We start from the raw sequence: 19,320 nt of genomic DNA, 5'->3' as shown, positions 1-19,320 counted from the left end.
TGCAGGAGCGAGTTCTTGTTGTAGAGGTAGTAATACCATCTCTGAGTCAGAAGGTGAAGGATTCGAGCACGTCTCCCAAACAGCTTCTGATCAGTAGTGACTGAAATATAGTCTGTATATTAAAGCTTTCCAGAAAGTCCTCAAATTGAGATATCCAGTTTACGATGAGATAAGGTGTATCCGTGTTGTAAAGGGAAGCATAAATGTTTAGGTTGCTAATCCCTAAGGGCGAATGACAGCCAGATGAACAGCGAGTGGCAGACATGGAGAGATGATTTGTTTTGGGCCTATTCAGCAACATTCTCTCAACACCACAACCTTGCCTTTTGGAGGCGCTGTGACTTTGTTAAGGCAACTTTTGACGATCTTTCCTCTGTTAGGAGAATCCAGAACAAGGGGACATGACTGTAAAATTAGAGCAAGGCAGTTCAGGAGTGATGTCAGAAAACAACACGGAGATACCTGATCTTATTGTAACCTGTGTATCTCAATTTGAGGACTTTCTCCAAAGCTCTAATGTGCAGACTATATTACAGACTCCACTCGTCGGGATCTGTGTAGAACGCAAGTCGAACACCTCGCCTTCTGACTCAGAGATGGTATTACTACCCCTAAAACAAAAACTCGCTCCTGCACTCAGTATTTGGCCATTTATCTCATTGCTGCTTGTGGCAAAGGCTATTGGAAATCTAGAGCTCTCTCCCAAAAACCTGCTGAAGCTGGGGGTCCATCAGAAATTTCAAAATTCAGGTAGATTTTTTTGGGCAAGGCTATTGATGGGTTACGGAACCAAGGCAGGTAAATGGAGTTAAGTAACTGATCAGTCATGATCTCATTGATTTGCAGAACAGGCTCGAGGGGCTGAATTTCTGAATCACTTACTATAGAGGGCGATTGGGGCGGAAAGAAAGAGAAACAGATTACTCTTCGCCTTTCCCTCACCATATTTCTCTAGAAAGTGCGGACTGTTTCTATTGTAGCATAACTGCGGCTCAAAGTGTTCGGTTAGATCTCACAGAGACTTTCTATAATGGGGTTCGACTGCATGTTACCATACAACCAGACACAGAATAATTCATAACCAGGTTTGGCAATTGGTCTCTGGTTTATCAGATACTCAACAAGGAAACATTTTTCAAATTGATCCAGAAATATTGAGGATTGGGCTGTTGATGCCAATGGAGGATTGGCTCACTTAAGGAAATGAGCAGATGTCTCTTCTCCTAACTGGGCAGATTGACCCCTGGGTTTGTACCTGTATACCTGCGGTTCGGCTTTTTGTATGCTGTCACTTACTGTCACCTGCACTGGTTTAATTCTCAGTACTGAAACTGGGGTCTTCACTGAGACCACATGCATTCAGCCTGAGAACTTTATGGACACTGTACCGAAAAATTCATTCGTATCTTAACATCTGTAGCATGTCTCATTCATACAGGTGGATTTATATTTATTCCATATCAGTATCAGCTGTGCATTAGTGATATCACAATCGCTTCTGAACCAGAGGGTTGTGTGTTATAAGCCCGTTAGAAGCTAGTATTCATTGTCCCAACAGATATATATCAAGGGAGATTAACCTTTAGCTCTTTCATCTTACCTCCTCACTGAGGAATCATCTGGGGTTTACCTCCCAGCCTCTGCCTAGAAGTGAATGATGCCTAACTTAGCTCGCTGAACTCTTATATCTCCCACTTCCGATTGAGTATGAATTCATCTCACCGACCCTCAATTAGGACCCTCACAAGATTAACGCTTCCTTGCCAAGTTTGCAAAGATTCATACGGCAAATCATCCACTGACAATGGTTTATTCACTTCAAAATCAACCATCATAACATTCAGTATACCAATAATTAGTAAATAAAATAGTTGTAGACAGGGTCGCCTAGCAATTTTAAAAACATACATTTAATAGGCAGATAATTAACACAATGAATAAGAAATGTCATATAATCAGCTCAGTGTATCACCGTAATTTAGCATTAGATGGATCGCTGATTATCAAATTCTCATTGAGATCAGTGTGTGAGATGACTGCAGATTGGTGAGAATAATTTTGGATTGACTATTTGGGGATCTGATGAATTAACAGCATTAGATCACCAGACTGTGCAATAGATTGGAGGAGAAATTCACCTCGGGCGTTAGAACAAAATGTGCCATAGCGAATTGGCGGCACATTGCGCGCTCGGCCCGATTCTCTTTTCCATTGACTGTGGCTTTCACTGATGAGGTGTTAATCCAGGGGGTCCTCTAACTGTTCAAGTCGACATAGCAGATCCAATAGCACTGGGGAGTTCCCCGGTGCCCACATGAACATTTATCCCTTTGCTGCTCGAGTGTCAAACTTGCGTCACAAACCGGCGGCCTCACAGAAACCGTTCGATTTCCATTTCAATGATCCGAAATACCAGTTTTACATCCATTCCCGAGCTGTGGGTGTCCCTGGTGAGGCTCCATTGATCACCCATCAAATTGTCCTGAGAAGGTGCTGGTGGGCCATCTTCTTGAACGATTCCACCATTATAAGAGTGATTACACTTCAAAAATTACTTCATTGGTTGGAAAGCGCTTTGGGACATCAGGTGGTCGTGAAAACGCTAAATAAATTAAAGTAATTCTTCCTTTTTCTTTCATTGATGTAGCTGTTTGGTACTGAGTGGCTCAATCGTGCACTTCAGAGAAAGCTAACAACAATCAACCACATTGGTGAGGAACTGGAGTCGTATTCAGGCTAGAGCAGGTTGGCTCGGCAGGTTTCCTTCCCAAAAAGCATTGGTGAACTGCGATTTAAATGAAACTCGGCCAAATTAAATGACATGATATATATATATGTTTTTAATTCCAGTTTATTTTTTAATGATTTTAAATTCTCAAACTGCCATCTGAACTCATGTTGTTTGGGTTATGTGCATGGCCTCTGGATTACTAGTGCAGTAACATAAGCACTACACCAACCTATACCGATAGTTGAATTCTACTCCATTAAAAGGCTATTTATCTCATTGCAATGTGAGGCTATGAGCGCTAATTTGTTGCTGGATTTGCATACATTATAAAAGTTACTGTACCTCAGAAGTACGTGAATTATAACATGCAAGTTTTTTCCTCCTCCGATTACCTGTTCCTTCCACTATTTATGTATACTTTCCTAATTACTGTATGGTGATTTATTTGACATTTCTGACTAGTGATATTTATATTAAACCATACAGTCGCGCCCCTTGACCTGTCAGTCTGTGCCCCAGGTAATATCTAACACCGGCTCATTAATCTTGTGTGTGCTTGTTCTTCTAATCTAGTCATTACCGCTTACAATGAATTAGTGGTTCCCATCCCTTGATTTTTGACATCTGATGAATACAGTGATACTTTACAACTTATTAAACCAGAGTGAGAAGTAAATCTGTATCTGGTGGGAATGTAAATTAAATAAGAGAATAATCTACAGCAGGTCCATCAGTATCTGCAAAATTGTTTCACTTCAAAGGAGTTACATCACCAGCAACATGAGCCGGAAGATCAACCTATCTTCTCGCCGATAAATTCTGACGATCCTGCTCTGTATTAAGACCACTGTCTGTGTTTTTAGGCCCAGAGTGGTTCTGATTGTGGGGCCCTACGTGGGCCCTGTCCATTTACTGCAGTGTAGTTTCCACTGGCTCACTGAACTTTCACATCTTGTTACTCTTTTTACGGGCGAGTGAATATGCCACTTCAACTTCTTTATTTGACACTCTCCGGTACCTATGTGTAATTCCAGCTGTTTAGAAATTCACCCTCCAGTGTGCAAATACCAGGAATAGCAATGGAACAGATCCTGCACTAGATACATTCATTCAGCAACTGTTGATTCCTTATTTTGGAAAGGCAGAAGATGATTGATAATTTCAGTCTGATTCCACGTGTGAAGCAACGTCAGGAACCTCCCTAACAGGAAACTCTCCCTGGCTCACCACAGGCACTGGGTGTTGGTCCCTATTGGATAATGGGATCCAGCCCTGCTGAACAGACCTTGTCCCCATCCGGAACCCACACAGCTTCACTTCCCAGCAGGGTCATTGGGCACCGATACTGAGAACGAAGCCTGGGTAATGTTACCCCCAAACCCAGTAACACTGAGTGCAATTGTCAGTGTCCCACTGCAGCCCAGACTGAGCCCCACCATGGGCCCTTCCTGTCTGTGCATTTCCCCAGTGTCCCATTGGGGGACATTCAGCCCTGGATATCCCGCAGAAGCAGCGCTGTGGGGCCAGGTGGCTGAGTCTCGTGACCCTGTGGCTGGGCCTCTGACCTCACAATGGGAGATGACGTGAGCTCAGCTTGAGCTGGAAACCCTTAAAGGGGCCGATAGGATTTAAACCCAGAGCGCGGCCTGTTAAACGGGAGGGGCAGAAAATCGGCCAAAAATGGTCATATAATGAGACCAGTGATGGTCATCAATTGAAATGTTCACACCTCCACTCTCAGTCCATGTCTTGTTCCCTGCAGCAACTTTAGCTGATTCTCTCCAATTGAACTGAACCAATTCTTCCACAGCCTGAAATTAAAGATTAAAGCGGAAATAAACAGGGAGATTGCGGTTAATATTTCTGTAATAATTACAGACCAATATTACCCATGAAAGTGACTGGATCACATTTATATTTTATTTGTGACATTAAACATTAACAGAAACACTCACATGATCCGCTCCAGACTCCCGCAGGTCAGTATGAGGCGGCGGAGAGCGGGGACAGCTTGGTCTGTGAAGGAGTTTAACTCCAGGTTCAGAACCGTCAGTGACTGGTTTCTACTGAGAGCGGAGGCGAGATCCTCTGTACAAGAATCTGTGAGACGGGTATCATCCAGCCTGGGGATCAGAGAGAGAAATAGCAGGAATCAGAGTAAACCCCCAGGCCTAGAAATTGAGTGGGCTTTGCGCCCATTTTGCGGCGCTAGAGGTCATTGCGCTGGACATACAGCCGGCTCAGAAATTCCCTGGGGCCCTACCATCGGCGGTAGACCGGTTGCACTGCGCCGGCACCGATGACGTCATCGGTGTGCGCAGCGTCCCGGTTGCCGTGGTGACGGGCCCCAGCGCCGAAATTGAGTTGCGGCCGCCTCGCCCGTGGCAGCCGCAACTAAGACCCTGGGGCCTAGAAATTGAGGGCCCTTAGCGCCGATTTTGCGGCGCTGGAGGGCCTAGCGCTGCAATTGGCGCCGGCGCCGAAATTGCCTGGGGCCCTTCCGCCGCGGTAGACCGGTAGCGCTGCGCCGGCACCGATGACGTCATCGGTGTGCGCAGCGTCCCGGTTGCCGTGGTAACCCGGCCCCAAGCCGAAATTCAGTTGCGGCCGCCTCGCCAGTGGCAGCCGCAACTAAGACTCCGGCAAACGAGTGCTGCCGGAGTCTGCGCCGGCACTTTAAGGAGGCGCGGCAGCCGGCCGCTTTCCCGCCGGCCGCCTGCCCGCAGCTCCCTCCCCGGACTTCTCCCCACCCCCCCCCCCGGAACAGATGCAAGCCCGGCACTTGTCCGAGGTGCCGGGCTCATTTTTGAGGAGATTTGCGCGGGCCGCGGCCGGGTGTAGGCAGCTCCTCCTTAACGGAAGGAGGAGGCCTGCACTTCCCCAGCCTGCCGCACCGCATCGGGTGCCGCAGCGCCGGAATTGCGGCGCGAAACGGCAGTTAGCGCCCTTTTCCAGGCGCTAAGACCCTTCAGTAGCGCCGGCAGCCGTTTGGGCGCGGCGCCACTGAATTTTTGGCGCGCGCAGGGGACTTAGCGCCGGCACTAATTTCCGGCGCTAAAGCCCTGGCTAAGCCAAAACCCAATTTCTAGGCCTGGCAACCGAGTCTTACAGGAGTTTGCGCCGGCGCATTAAGGTCGCGCGGCGGCCGGCCGCTTTCCCGCCGGCCGCCTGCCCGCAGCTCCCTCCCCGGACTCCTCCACCCCCCCCCGCGGAACAGATGCTTCTGGGTTGCGAGCCCGGCACTTCCCCGAGGTGCCGGGCTCATTTTTGTGAAGATTTTACCGGCCAGCGGGCGGGTGCAGGCAGCTCCTCCTTAACTGAAGGAGGAGGCCTGCACTTCCCGAGCCTGCCGCACCGCATCGGGCGCCGCAGCGCCGGAATAGCGCCGCAATGCGGCAGGTAGCGCCCATTTTCAGGCGCAAACACCTTTCAGTAGCGCCGGCAGCCGTTTGGGCGCGGCGCTACTGAATTTTTGGCGCGCGCAGGGGGACTTAGCGCCGGCGCTAACTTTCCGGCGCTAAAGCCCTGGTGCGGCGCCAACTGAATTTCTCGGCCCCAGTGTTTATTCGTAACCGTACTGTTGATTAATGTCAATGTGCAGTGTTTATAAATAACACTATTACCAAAAACAGAAGGAAGAAAAAAAGGGAAGGAAAGAAAGAAAGGAAGGAAGGTAGGAAAGGAAAGAAAAGGAAAAGAAAGGAAGGAAGGAAAGAAGGAGGAACAGACAGACTGACTTGCATTCATATAACACATTTTTGACCTCAGGATACCCCGAAGTGCTTGACAGCTAATGAAGTACTTCTGAACTGCATTCATGTTGTAATATAGGAAAAACGGCAGACAAATTGTGAACAGCAAACTCCCACAAAGAGCAATCTAATAATGACCAGATTACCTGTTTTTAGTGATGTTGGTTGCAGCTTTATCGGCTTGTCCTGCCAATTTCAAAGTGCGTACACCCCCATGTCCCTCTGCCCCTGCAAACCCTTTAATATTATTAAACCCGTTTTATTTCAGCGGAGGTGAAATGACTTTGTCCACTATTTTAACTTGATCTTCTCTTGATTCCTCTTCTGGATATTGGTGTGGAGGCTAATGCATATTATAAGGAGACTAATGTACAGGGCCTTGGTAAGACCATACCTGGAGTATTGTGCACAGTTTTGGTCTCCTTGGAGGCAGTGCAACTAGATTGATTCCTGGGATGAGAGGGCTGTCCTATGATGAGAGATTGTGTAGAATGGGCCTATACTCTCTGGAGTTTAGAAGAATGAGAGCTGATCTCATTGATACATACAAGATTCTGAAGGGGGTTGACAGGGTAAATGCTGAGACGTTGTTTCCCTGGCTGGAGTGTCTCGAACTGGGGGGCAGAGTCTCAGGATAAGGGATCGGCCATTTAAGACTGAGATGAGGAAGAATTTCTTCACTCAGAGGGTTGTGAATCTTTGGAATTCTCTGCTCCAGAGGGCTGTGAATGCTGAGAATTTGAGTATATTCAAGGCTGAGATAGATAGATTTTTGGACTCATGGAGAATCAAGGGATATGGACATTGGACAGGAAAGTGGAGTTGAGGTCGATGATTAGCCATGATCTTATTGAATGGCGGAGCAGGCTCGAGGGGCTGTACAGCCCACTCCTTATGTTCTTATAAAACAAACCCCTTGTAATTTATTGGAGCCCTTAAACATTTCTCCATAATCGGGTCATTCTAGAACAGACTGAGCCTCATTTTAATGTCTCATCCCAAAGACTGTACTGGAGAGTCAGCCGAGATTTTTGTGCTAGTCTTTGCGGAAGGACTTGAACCCAGAACCATCTATCTCAGAAGCGAGAATGCTCCCACTGAGCCACAGCTGACAATTAGTTCTTATCACACTATTACTGATAGTATTAGTTATATACAGTGTTAGAAATCCAGTCATTATAACCACAATCTCACACAGTCTAGTACTTACCGCAGTCTCTGTATTTTACAGTCCTGGTTCATCAGAGCCGCAGACAGTAGTTTCGCTCCTGAATCTCGCTGTTTATTAGTGCCCAGGTCCAGCTCCATCAGTGACTAATTTGTACTGAGAGCGGAGGCGAGATCCTCGGCACAAGAAACTGTGAGACCGTTTTCATACAACCTGGGGATCAGAGAGAAATAAAGAGAGAGATCGATACCGAGAGATAATACAAATTATATACAGTGTTTATTAACAACTATTACTGTTATACAGTGTACATTCAAGTGTTTATTAATAAACATAATGGCCCGTAATTTCCGATCGGAGGCTTCCTACGTGCGGATGCCTCCGACTTGGAAAAGATCTACGCCCATACCTGAGAGGTCCGGAGGTCTGGGCTCTTCCGCTCCTGGGCCTCTCCTGGAGTGCACGCAGAGGCCCAGGTATCCCAGGGGTGCAGGCAGTTCATCTTTCAAATGTATGAATGGAGGTCACTCAAATAACACAGTAAAATATTAAATAAATTTTAAAAACATCATGTTTTTAAAATTACATTAAGTTAAACATTAAAAAAAAACTGGGGAAAATTTTTTTTTTTTAACACGGCTAAAAATAAACTTACCTTTTTTAAAAGTATTTTTAAATTAAAATTAAGTGAAAACATTATTTTTTACTTCTTTAAACTCTTATGCTGGTAAAAGCAGGCCTTATGCCTTACTTTTACCAGGTGTCAGATTCTTAAAGGTTTTCAGCGGGCGGAGGGTCTCCAGAAAGCGGAACTCTCCACCCACAGAGGCCCTTCTCCAGGGCAGGCGTGCGATCTGCCAAGAGCATGCTTGACAGATCGGAAATGTCGGTTTTCAGCACAAGCACTTCGTATGCCCGAAACCGGCACTTGTGAGGACCCTACAGGTGTGTACACAGCTCGTACACACCCGTAGGGGTCGGAAAATACAGTCCATGATGTTCATTAACACTCTACATTATTACTAGTATCGGTAATATTCTTATAAATGAACACTATATATGAAAGGAGTAATGTGCAGTATTTATTAATAACACTATTACTGATACTAATAATAATGTTCAGTGTCAGATATCCAGTTACTATAAACACAATCTCACACAGACTGGTACTCACCGCAGTTTCTGTATTTTACAGTCCGGGTTCCTCAGAGCCGCAGACAGTAGTTTCATTCCTGAATCTCGCAGGTTATTATTACCCAGGTCCAGATCGGTCAGTGACCGGTTTGTACTGAGAGTCGAGACGAGATCCCCGGCACAAGAATCAGTGAGACAGACACCAGTCAGTCTAGGGATCAGAGAATGAGAACGAGAGAAAAAAAAGAGGAAGGAGAGAGGAACCAGGGTTAATCGGCAGTATTTTATTAATAACAATTTTACTGATACCAATAATAATGTACAATGTTTATTAATAGCACGATTACTGATATTAATAAACACTACATTATTATTAGTAACAGTATTATTGATAATAATAATGTTCAGTGTTTATTAATAACACTGTTACTGATACTAATAATAATATACAGTGTTTATTAATAACATTATTACTTATACTAATAATAATTTACAGTGTTTATTATTAACAGTATTATTGATACTAATTCAGTTATTTCACTCCTGAATCTCCCAGTTTATTATTACACAGGTTCAGCTCTGTCAGTGAACATGTTATACTAAGAGCGGAGACGAGGTCCTCGGCACATGAATTTGTGAGACAGACATCACGCAGCCTGGAGATCAGAGACAGAGAGACAATATGATTTAGGATAAATCCCAGTGTTTATTAATAATACTATTACTGATACTAATAATAATGTACAGTGTCAGACATCCAGTTATTATAAACACAATCTCAGAGTCGGGTACTTACCGCAGTTTCTGTATTTTACAGTCCGAGTTCCGCAGAGCCGCAGACAGTAGTTTCACTCCTGAATCTCCCAGTTTATTACTACTCAGGTTCAGAATCGTCAGTGATCGGTTTGTACTGAGATCAGAGACCAGATGCTCGATACAAGAAGTGGTGAGATCATTTTCATCCAGTCTAAAGATGATAACGGTAGAAGGATAAATCGGCCCGTCACAAGGATTTTAACTAGTAAATGGGGGAGGGCTCAAGTGGAAATTGTAGTACAAATAATAGGTCAAAAGCAAACGAAAGGGAAGAGAGTAGACAAAAGTCATAAATTGTGCTTTAGGTAAAGGGAAAACTTAAATATATAATATGATTAAACCAGGAGACAGAAATAAGAAACATGCGAGTAAAACATTCGAGGTGAAGGGCAGGTTAGGGAGTGTGGCGCAATAAGCATTCTTTATACAAATGCATGGAGAATATGCAATGATTGAATGAACTGCAGGTGCAAATTCAACTTGGAGTGTATGACATGGCTGCAAGATGGTCCGGACTGGAAACCAAATATACCAGGTTATAAGGTCTGCAGGAAAGACAGGGAAATGGCAGAGGGGGAGAAGTAGCCTTAGGGATTAAGGCTGAAAATACATCAATGATAAGAGAGGTCAACAGGCAATGGAGACTTTATGGGAAGAATTAAGAAATAGGAAAGAATTTAAACTGTAATGGGAGTTGTGTATGTGCCCCCTGGTAGCTGTGAAGTGCAACATTGTATACATGCAGAGATAAGACACGCGTGTAGCAAAGGCAGAGTGGTTTTAATGAGGGATTTTAACTTCCATATAGTTAGTGATGACAGATGCATATCTTTCAGAAAGGTAGTGACTTTCTTGAGTGTGTCTGGGATAGTTTTCTCCAACAATATGTTCTAGAACCAACAAGGGGACAGGCCATATTAGGTTTAGTAATGATTAATGAGCTAGATTAGTTAACAGCCTAACGGTGTGTGATCATTTATCCAATTGCGAGCATCACATGATCGAGTTCAACGTAGTGTTTGAAGGGAGAAACGCGAAATAGCTACTAAAATTCTAGGTTTAGGTACGGCCGACGTCAGCGGGATGAGACAGAGACTGTCCAAGTAAACTGGGCCAATGTGTTAATGGGTAAAACGCCAGAAGATCAGTGGAGATGTTAAAAAATAATTAATGTGATACAGAACTAGATTATACCCGAGGGGCAAGAGCACTATTTGCCCAAAGGAAACAGCCATGGATGACTAAAGAGGGAACAGACAGCAAAACACTAAAAAAAAACATACAAAAATGGAAAAAATAGCACAGATCCTGGTGAAAGGTCCACAGATTCTGATACAAAGAACAGCAAAGGGTGAAAAGACAGATAATAAGAGCTACAAAAAGGAAGTATGGAAATAAACTTGCAAGGGTTGTCAAAATCAATACGAACATTTTTTACAGTTAAATTAAGAAAAATAGGGTAGTCAGGCGCAATGTTGACCCCTTGAAAACTGATATATGTGATCTTGTCAATGACAATAAGGAAATGACGGGCATGTTGAATAATTACTTTGCGTCAGTATTTACAATAGAGGAAGAGGATAGCATGTCGGAAATCACAAGGAAACCAGTATTTAATCAGGGACAGGGACTCAATAATATTAACAAAAGCAAAGTAGCAGTAATGAAGGAAATAATGGCAATAAAGAGTGACAAATCCCCAGGACCAGATGCTTTCCACAGCAGGGATTTAAAGAAACACATGAGCATGAAATAGAGAGAGTACAACGCCAACATGTTCCTGTAAAGGTCAAGGGTGGGACCAACAAGCAAAGGGAACCTTGGATGACAAGGGATATACAAAAATGCATTAGAAATAAAAGGGGGGCTTTTGGCAGTTACAAAAGACTAAAGACGGAAGAAGCCCTAGAGGAGTATAAAAAATGCAGGGGCATACTTAAAAAAGAAATTAGGAGGGCGAGGAGGGGCCATGAAATAACACTGGCGAGCAAAATAAAGGGAAATCCTAAGATGTTTTATAAGTATATTAAGGGCAAGAGGATAACCAGGGAAAGGGTAGGGCCCATTAGGGACCAAAGTGGCAATCTGTGTGTAGAGCCAGATGATGTAGGCGGGGTTTTAAATGAATTTTTTGCATCTGTGTTCTCTATGGAGAAAGACGATGCAGACATAGAAATCGGGCAAGGGGGCTGTGACATACTTGAACATATTAGCATCGAGAGGGAGGAGGTGCTAGCGGTTTTAGCAGGCCAAAAAGTGGATAAATCCCCAGGCCCAGACGAGATGTATCCCAGGCTGCTGTGGGAGGCAAAGGAGGAGATTGCAGGGGCTCTGACACAAATTTTCAGAACCTCTCTGGCCACAGGGGATGTACCAGAGGACTGGAGAACAGCTAACGTAGTACCATTATTCAAGAAGGGTAGCAGGGATAAACCAGGGAATTACAGGCCAGTGAGCCTTAGATCTGTGGTAGGGAAATTATTGGAAAAAATTCTGAGGGACAAAATTAGTCTCCACTTGGAGAGGCAAGGATTAATCGGGGATAGTCAGCATGGCTTTGTCAAGGGTAAATCATGTCTGACAAATCTGATTGAATTTTTCGAGGGGGTGACTAGGGGGGTGGATGAGGGAAATGCTGTGGATGTGGTTTACATGGACTTCAGTAAAGCTTTTGACAAAGTCCCGCATAGGAGACTGGTCAAGAAGGTAAGAGCCCATGGGATCCAGGGTGCCTTGGCGCGTTGGATCATAAATTGGCTGAGTGGCAGGAGGCAGAGGGTGTGGTCGAAGGTTGCTTTTGTGACTGGAAGCCTGTGTCCAGTGGGGTACCTCAGGGATCGGTGCTGGGTCCCTTGTTGTTTGTGATCTACATAAATGATTTGGATGAGAATGTAAAAGGTATGATCAGTAAGTTCGCAGATGACACGAAAATTGGTGGGGTGGTAAATTGTGAGGAGGAAAGCCTCAGGCTACAGGACGATATAAACGGGTTGGTCAGATGGGCGGAAAAGTGGCAAATGGAATTTAACCCTGAAAAGTGCGAGGTGATGCATTTTGGACGGACAAATAAGGCAAGGGAATACACAATGAGTGGTAGGACCCTAGGAAGTACAGAGTGTCAGAGGGACCTTGGTGTACATGTACATAGATCCCTGAAGGCAGCGGAACAGGTAGATAAGGTGGTTAAAAAGGCATATGGGATACTTGCCTTCATTAGCCGAGGCATAGAATATAAGAGCAGGGAGGTTATGATGGAACTGTACAAAACGCTGGTGAGGCCACAGCTGGAGTACTGTGTGCAGTTCTGGTCGCCTCACTATAGGAAGGATGTGATTGCTTTGGAGAGGGTGCAGAGAAGATTCACCAGGATGTTACCTGGGATGGAGCGCCTCAGCTATGAAGAGAGGCTGGACAGGCTGGGGTTGTTTTCCTTGGAGCAAAGAAGGCTGAGGGGGGACCTGATTGAGGTGTACAAAATGATGAGGGGCATAGATAGGGTAGACAAAGAGGAACTTTTCCCCTTAGTAGGGGGGTCAATAACAAGGGGGCATAGATTCAGGGTAAGGGGCAGGAGATTTAGAGGGGATTTGTGGAGGAACTTTTTCACCCAGAGGGTGGTTGGAATGTGGAACTCAATGCCTGAAAGGGTGGTAGAGGCAGGAACCCTCACAACATTCAAGAAGCATTTGGATGAGCACTTGAAATGCCATTGCATACAAGGCTATGGACCAAATGCTGGAAAATGGGATTAGACTGGACAGGGATGGATGGGCGGCGCAGACACGATGGGCCGAAGGGCCTCTTTCTGTGCTGTAAAACTCTATGACTCTATGACTCTATGACACATTGCAGATGCCTTAACTATAATCTTCCAAAGTTCTCTCGATTCAGAAACCGTCCCTTTAGTTTGGAAAATTGAGCATGTCACTCCGCTACTTAAGAATGTCCAGGGAATTATAGACCAGTTAATCTAACCTCTGTTGTCAGGAAGTTAGTAGAGACTATAATTAAAGACAGGGTGACTGAACACCTTAAATTAACAGCTGATCAGACAGAGCCAGCATGGATTTGTGAACGGTAGGTCATGTCTGACAAGTCTGACTGAATTTTTTGAAGAGGTGACTAAAGTAGTGGACAGGGGAATGTCAATGGTTGTTATTTATATGGACTTCCAAGAGGCATTTAATGGAATTGAAGGCCGGTTACTGACTTTGTTAGGAAATTTCCTGAACCACAGTAAACAGAGGGAAGGGATAATGGGCAGGTGCTCTACTTGGCAGGATTTGATTAGTGGTGTCCTACAGGGATCTGCATTAGGGCCTCAACTATTCACAGTATTTATTAACGACTTAGATGATGGCATAGAAAGCCATATACCCAAATTTGCCGATGACACAAAGATAGGCGGCATTGTGGCAGTGTAGATGAAAGCATACAAATAAAAAGCAATATTGATAGAATAAGTAAATGGGCAAAACTGTGGCAAATGGATTTCAATGTAGGCAAATGTGAGTTCATCCACTTTTGACCTAAAAAGGATAGAGTGGGTTACTTTCTAAACAGTGAAAAGCTAAAAACAGTGGCAGTCCAAAGAGGCTTGAGGTACATGTACATAGATCAAGAAATGTCATGAACACATGCATAAAATAATCAAAAAGACTAATGGAATGCTGGCCTTTATATCTAGAGGACTAGAGTACAAGGGGGTAGACGTCACGCTGCTGCTATATAAAACCCTGGTTAGACCACACCTGGAGTACTTTGAGTAGTTCTGGGCACCACACCTTAGGAAGGATATACAAAAGCAAAATACTGCAGATGCTGGAAATCTGAATTAAAAACAGAAAATACTGGAAATACTCAGCAGGTCAGGCAGGATCTGTGGAGAGAGAAACAGAAGTGTCATCGACCTGAAGCGTTAACTCTGTTACTCTGTCCACAGATGCTGCCTGACCGGCTGAGTATCGCCAGCATTTTCTGTTTTTATCTTGCGATGGATATGTTGGCCTTGGAGGGAGTGCAGCGTAGATTTATGAGAATCATACCCGGAATCCAAGGGTGAAATAATGAGGAGAGGTTACACAAAATAGGGTTGCATTCCCTATAATTCAGAAGGTTAATGGGTGATTTAATAGAGACTTCAAGATATTAAAGGGAACAGATAGGTTAGATAGAGATAAATTATGTCCGTTAGGTCGGGAATGGAGGATTCGGGGGCAAAATATAAAAAATGGAATCAGTCCTTTCAGGGGTGAAATTAGGAAACACTTCTACAAACAAAGGGTGGTAGAAGTTTGGAACTCTCTTCTGCAAACGGCAATTAATGCTGGATCAATTGTTAATTTTAAATCTGAGATTGATAGATCTTTGTTAACCAAAGATATTAAGGGATATGGGCGTAAGGCGGGTATATGGAGTTAGATCGCAGCTCAGCCATGATGTCATTGAACAGGCAAAATGGGCTCCTCCTGTTCCAATGTTCCGATAGAGAGAGAGAGAGAGAGAGAGAGAGAGGGTGGGTGCATGGGACAGAAGAAATAACAACATCAAAGAAGGTAAACACCCAATAATTATTAAGACTATTGCTTATACTACTGATACTGTAGTTACTGATACTACTAATAATGAGCAATGTTTATTAATTAATCTATCACTGATGCTAATGATAATGTTCAGTGTTAGACATCCGGTTATTATGAACACAATCTCACACAGTCCGGTACTTTCCCCAATTCCTCTATTTTACAGTCCGGGTTCCTCAGAGCCACAGACAGTAGTTTCACTCCTGAATCTCCTAGTTTATTGCTCCCCAGTCTAAACACAAAGAAAGAGAGAGAGCGAGAGATACAAACTGACTCAAATCCGAGACAAAAACTTTCCCTCTCGGATATTACCGAACAAATTGAAGCAACTTCAAGAAATTAATGAGCAGATTTTCCTGTCACTGGGAATGAATCCCAATCTGTCCAACTCCCCATATATTCACAGACTGTCAGAAACTGTACTTGTTAAGGAAAGCGCTGTCTGTGTGAAGCCTTTAAATGTCCCTCAGTCCGGTCTCCTTCCCTGATGATCAGAATTACCCTCCGGGAGCTCAGTGGCCGCCTCATGTTCAGGGAAACTTGTTTCCTTTCTGCTGCTCCTTAAATCCCGGATTTTACGGAAAAAGGGCGATTTTCCCGGATTGAAATGGTAAAGCTGTGATTCCCTGTACTTTGTACATTATATTAATCTATATACTATCTCGGGGTGAGTTATATCGTGGAACGGCGCTAACTGCTGCTGTAAAATCCACCCCCAGGATTTTATATAACAAGCAGAGTTTGTTCTCTCCCGTTACAAGTTTTAAATGTCCCGGTACTCCCAGTATATAGGGGAGTGGAGTCTCAGTTTATTCTCCATTAAACTGGCTCTGCATTTATTCCAGGTGTAACTGGCCCAACAGTTTTGGGGAATTTTCAGAAGATCCCTCCCGGAGCGGGGCCTCACACACAGGGGGCGGATTATGGGGAATTCGCGGATTCACTGCCCCCGGTTTACTCAGGAGCCGCCCGCTGTGTGCGAGGCCCCACCACTGGCCGGTGTGTGTCTGTACTCCGGGGCTAATACCCCACAATACGTTAGATTGGAACCTTTTCACTGAAGTGTCGGTCTGGATTAGCACCGTGGAGCCTGTATCGACGACCTTCTGACGCAAAGACACAAGTGCTGCGCGAAGAATCTTCTGTTTCAGTGACCAGCATTTGCTGGTCTGATCAAGAGCATAACATCCGTACTTGTTCACAAGCATCAATTTTAGATTCCCCAGTACTCAGGGAATTACTGACCGATCCTCTTATTATTGGTCATATTTGTGTTGAATCTGCTTCACTCTGGTTTAACTGAGCTGTTTGTTTCCCTTCATTATGGAATAACAACACAATCCGTGACTGTTCTACAATTTGCCCAACAGTTAGAGACAAATAAACAGTTACCTCAACACCCGGCATTTGAGCAGTACGGGTCTCAGCCGCCGGAGTCCTTCACACTGAATGGAGCACTCCCGTAAATCGAGGTGTTTTATTGTATCACAGATTCCAAGTACATGCGAGACGGCCACGCAGTCAATCGGGGTCAGTGTCATGCCACTAAATGTAAGTGTTTCCACAGATCCCACTGTTTTCCGAGCCAGTGCTTTATTCTGAGAATCAAACAGATAGCGGAATGTGTTCAGGAGGTTCCTTTGACCAGTTTCACTCTCTGTGTTTCCAATCTGTCCTCCAATCTTCTCCTTCATCCAGTCAATCACTCGGCAGGTGGTTTGATGAAGAAATGGACCCAGAAACTCCTCCAGGGTTCGAGCTGCCTGTGGGAAGGAGAGACCAGCAACAAAACGGAGAAATATCTCAAATCGCCCACCTTCCTTGCTGTGGGCTTCACCGAGGATTTTCCGGATGTCCCTGGGATCTGGAGTCAGGAATGTTGCGAGTGCAGCTACAAACTCTTGGATAGTGAGGTGCGGGAATGTGTACACCATGCTCTGGGCAGAATCATCTCTCTCCAAAAGTTCCATCATGAACCCAGACAGGAACTGGGAAGGTTGCAGATTGTACTTGATCAAATCTCCATTTCTAAACACAACCTTCTTCTCAGAGACTCCTGTGAAGGCCATCTCACCAAGCTTCAGTAACACATCACGGGGGCTTTCAATTTCTCGGCCATGGTTTTTCAGAATGTTGTAAATATAGTAGGAATATAGTTGGGTGATGGTCTTGGGAACTCGCTGCTGTTCCCTGTCTCTGTGTGTAAAGAAGGGACCCAGTGACAGAACGAGGATCTTGCAGTAGGAAGGGTTGTAGCACATGCTGTACAGGATCTCGTTCTCCTCCACATGTTTGAAAACGGCTGTTGCCACCATCTGATCTTCAAAAAACTTCATGAAATATTCCTTCCGTTCTTCACCAACAAATCCCAGGATTTCAGCCCAGACACTGATCTGAGCCTTTTCCAATAAATGTAATGCAGTGGGGCGGCTGGTCACTAGCACTGAATATCCTGAGAGCAGCTTGTGCTGTATTAAACTGTATACAATGTCCAACACTTCACAACAGTCTTCGGGATCTGTGCACATGTGCTGAGGTTCTGTATTTCTCCGATTGTCAGAAAAATCGATGCAGTCCTTGAATTCATCCAAACCGTCGAATATAAACAGCAACCCCTCTGGGTTCTTCCAGAGCTCTCCCAGAATATTCCCAAAATAAGGATACAGGTCCAGTATCAGATTCCTCAAGTTTATTCTACAGTTAATAGCGTTCAAATCCAGGAATTTAAAGCTGAAAACAAATTCAAAGTGTGGGTATATTTTCCCAGTGGCCCAGTCATAAACAATCTTCTGTACCATTGTTGTTTTTCCAATCCCCGGGACGCCGCTCACTGCTGCTGAACTCCCAGAATTAGATCGCAGGAAGAAACTCTGAATTTTCTGGAACAATCCCCCTCTCTGGGAAAAATAGCTCTGGAACAATTGATCAGTTCGGATTTTTTCCAGCTCTCTCTGGAGATGTTTCTCTCTCCACTCTTCATGGTCTCGGCCTCTTGCCAGCAGTTCATGTTCTACAAGTGTGCGATCTCGAACAGTGGAAATGACCGTTAGCTCAGCGTATCGATCAACCAGCTGGAAAATCTTAACCTTCTCCTTTATTAGGATAGTGTTCACTCTCAGTGTTTCAGTTTGTACCCGGAGTGTTTTCTTGTGTTTCTGTTGAACGTCTTCAATTAGAACAGACAGAAAGTGGTCTCAATGTTAGTTGTATTGACAAAAAAACAACTTCTCAACACCCCTTTATTATTCATTGAAATGTTGCAAGCATGAATTTACAGCTTTAATATAGGTTTGTGTAGAAATTAAACTCAGTTAATGGAAACCTCGCTTTAAAGTGAGCAATGGCTGAGAAAAATTTCAACTCCTCACTTGATTCTAACATTCACTGAACATGGAGATTACTATGAAGGTGATTTTTTCCCTCTGATGGTAAATACTTTCCGACCTGCCCTGTGCTATAGAAATCTCATTATACATCCACACATGGTCCTGGTTATATGACAGCAGAGGATCTAATGGATCAATATGTGAAACGGTCTGTGGAGCTTCTCTTCTGCCGCAATGGATTGGTTGCTCATTGAGAGGGGCAATGGGCAAAAGATCCACTGTTACTCTATCAGGTCCTGGGCAGGTTATCTGGGGTAGTGTGGGTACTAGGAGAGAGACAGACTGTGAATGGACAGAAATTCCACCGTTAGTGTTTCAGGTCTTGGGCAGGTTATCTGTGTTAATGAAGGCACTGGGAGAGGGACAGACTGTGAATGTACAGAAGTTCCACCGTTAGTGTTTCAAGTCTTGGGGAGGTTATCTGGGGTAGTGTGGGCACTGGGAGCGGGACAGACTGTGAATGTACAGAAGTTCCACCGTTAGTGTTTCAAGTCTTGGGGAGGTTATCTGGGGTAGTGTGGGCACTGGGAGAGGGACAGACTGTGAATGAACAGAAGTTCCATCGTTAGTGTGTCTGGCCCTGGGCAGGTTATCTGGGGTAGTGTGCGCACTGGGAGACGAACAGACTGTGAATGGACAGAAGTCCAACTGTTAGTGTGTCAGACCTTGGGCATTTTATATAGGTTATTGAGGGCACTGGGAGAGGGACAGACTGTGAAAGGAGAGAACATCCACTTTCAGTGTGTCAGAT

At 44.6% G+C, this 19,320-nt stretch overlaps 1 protein-coding gene and 1 pseudogene across 1 annotated transcript in view; one reads left to right on the top strand and one right to left on the bottom strand.

Annotated features, from left to right (window-relative positions):
* LOC147092642 (NACHT, LRR and PYD domains-containing protein 3-like) overlaps positions 1-19,320 on the top strand; it is a 901,415-nt gene that overhangs the window by 759,815 nt on the left and 122,280 nt on the right. The window lies entirely within an intron of this gene.
* The window catches only part of LOC147092643 (NACHT, LRR and PYD domains-containing protein 3-like), a 38,123-nt pseudogene continuing 20,599 nt past the window's right edge, over positions 1,797-19,320 (bottom strand).

This window comes from Somniosus microcephalus, unplaced genomic scaffold, assembly GCF_052327205.1.
Source record: "Somniosus microcephalus isolate GS21.2 unplaced genomic scaffold, FLI_Smic_1.0 unresolved_chr2, whole genome shotgun sequence".
NCBI lineage: Eukaryota > Metazoa > Chordata > Chondrichthyes > Squaliformes > Somniosidae > Somniosus > Somniosus microcephalus.
The sequence above is the reverse complement of the archived record's forward strand: the minus strand, read 5'-3'. Positions and strand labels throughout refer to the sequence as shown.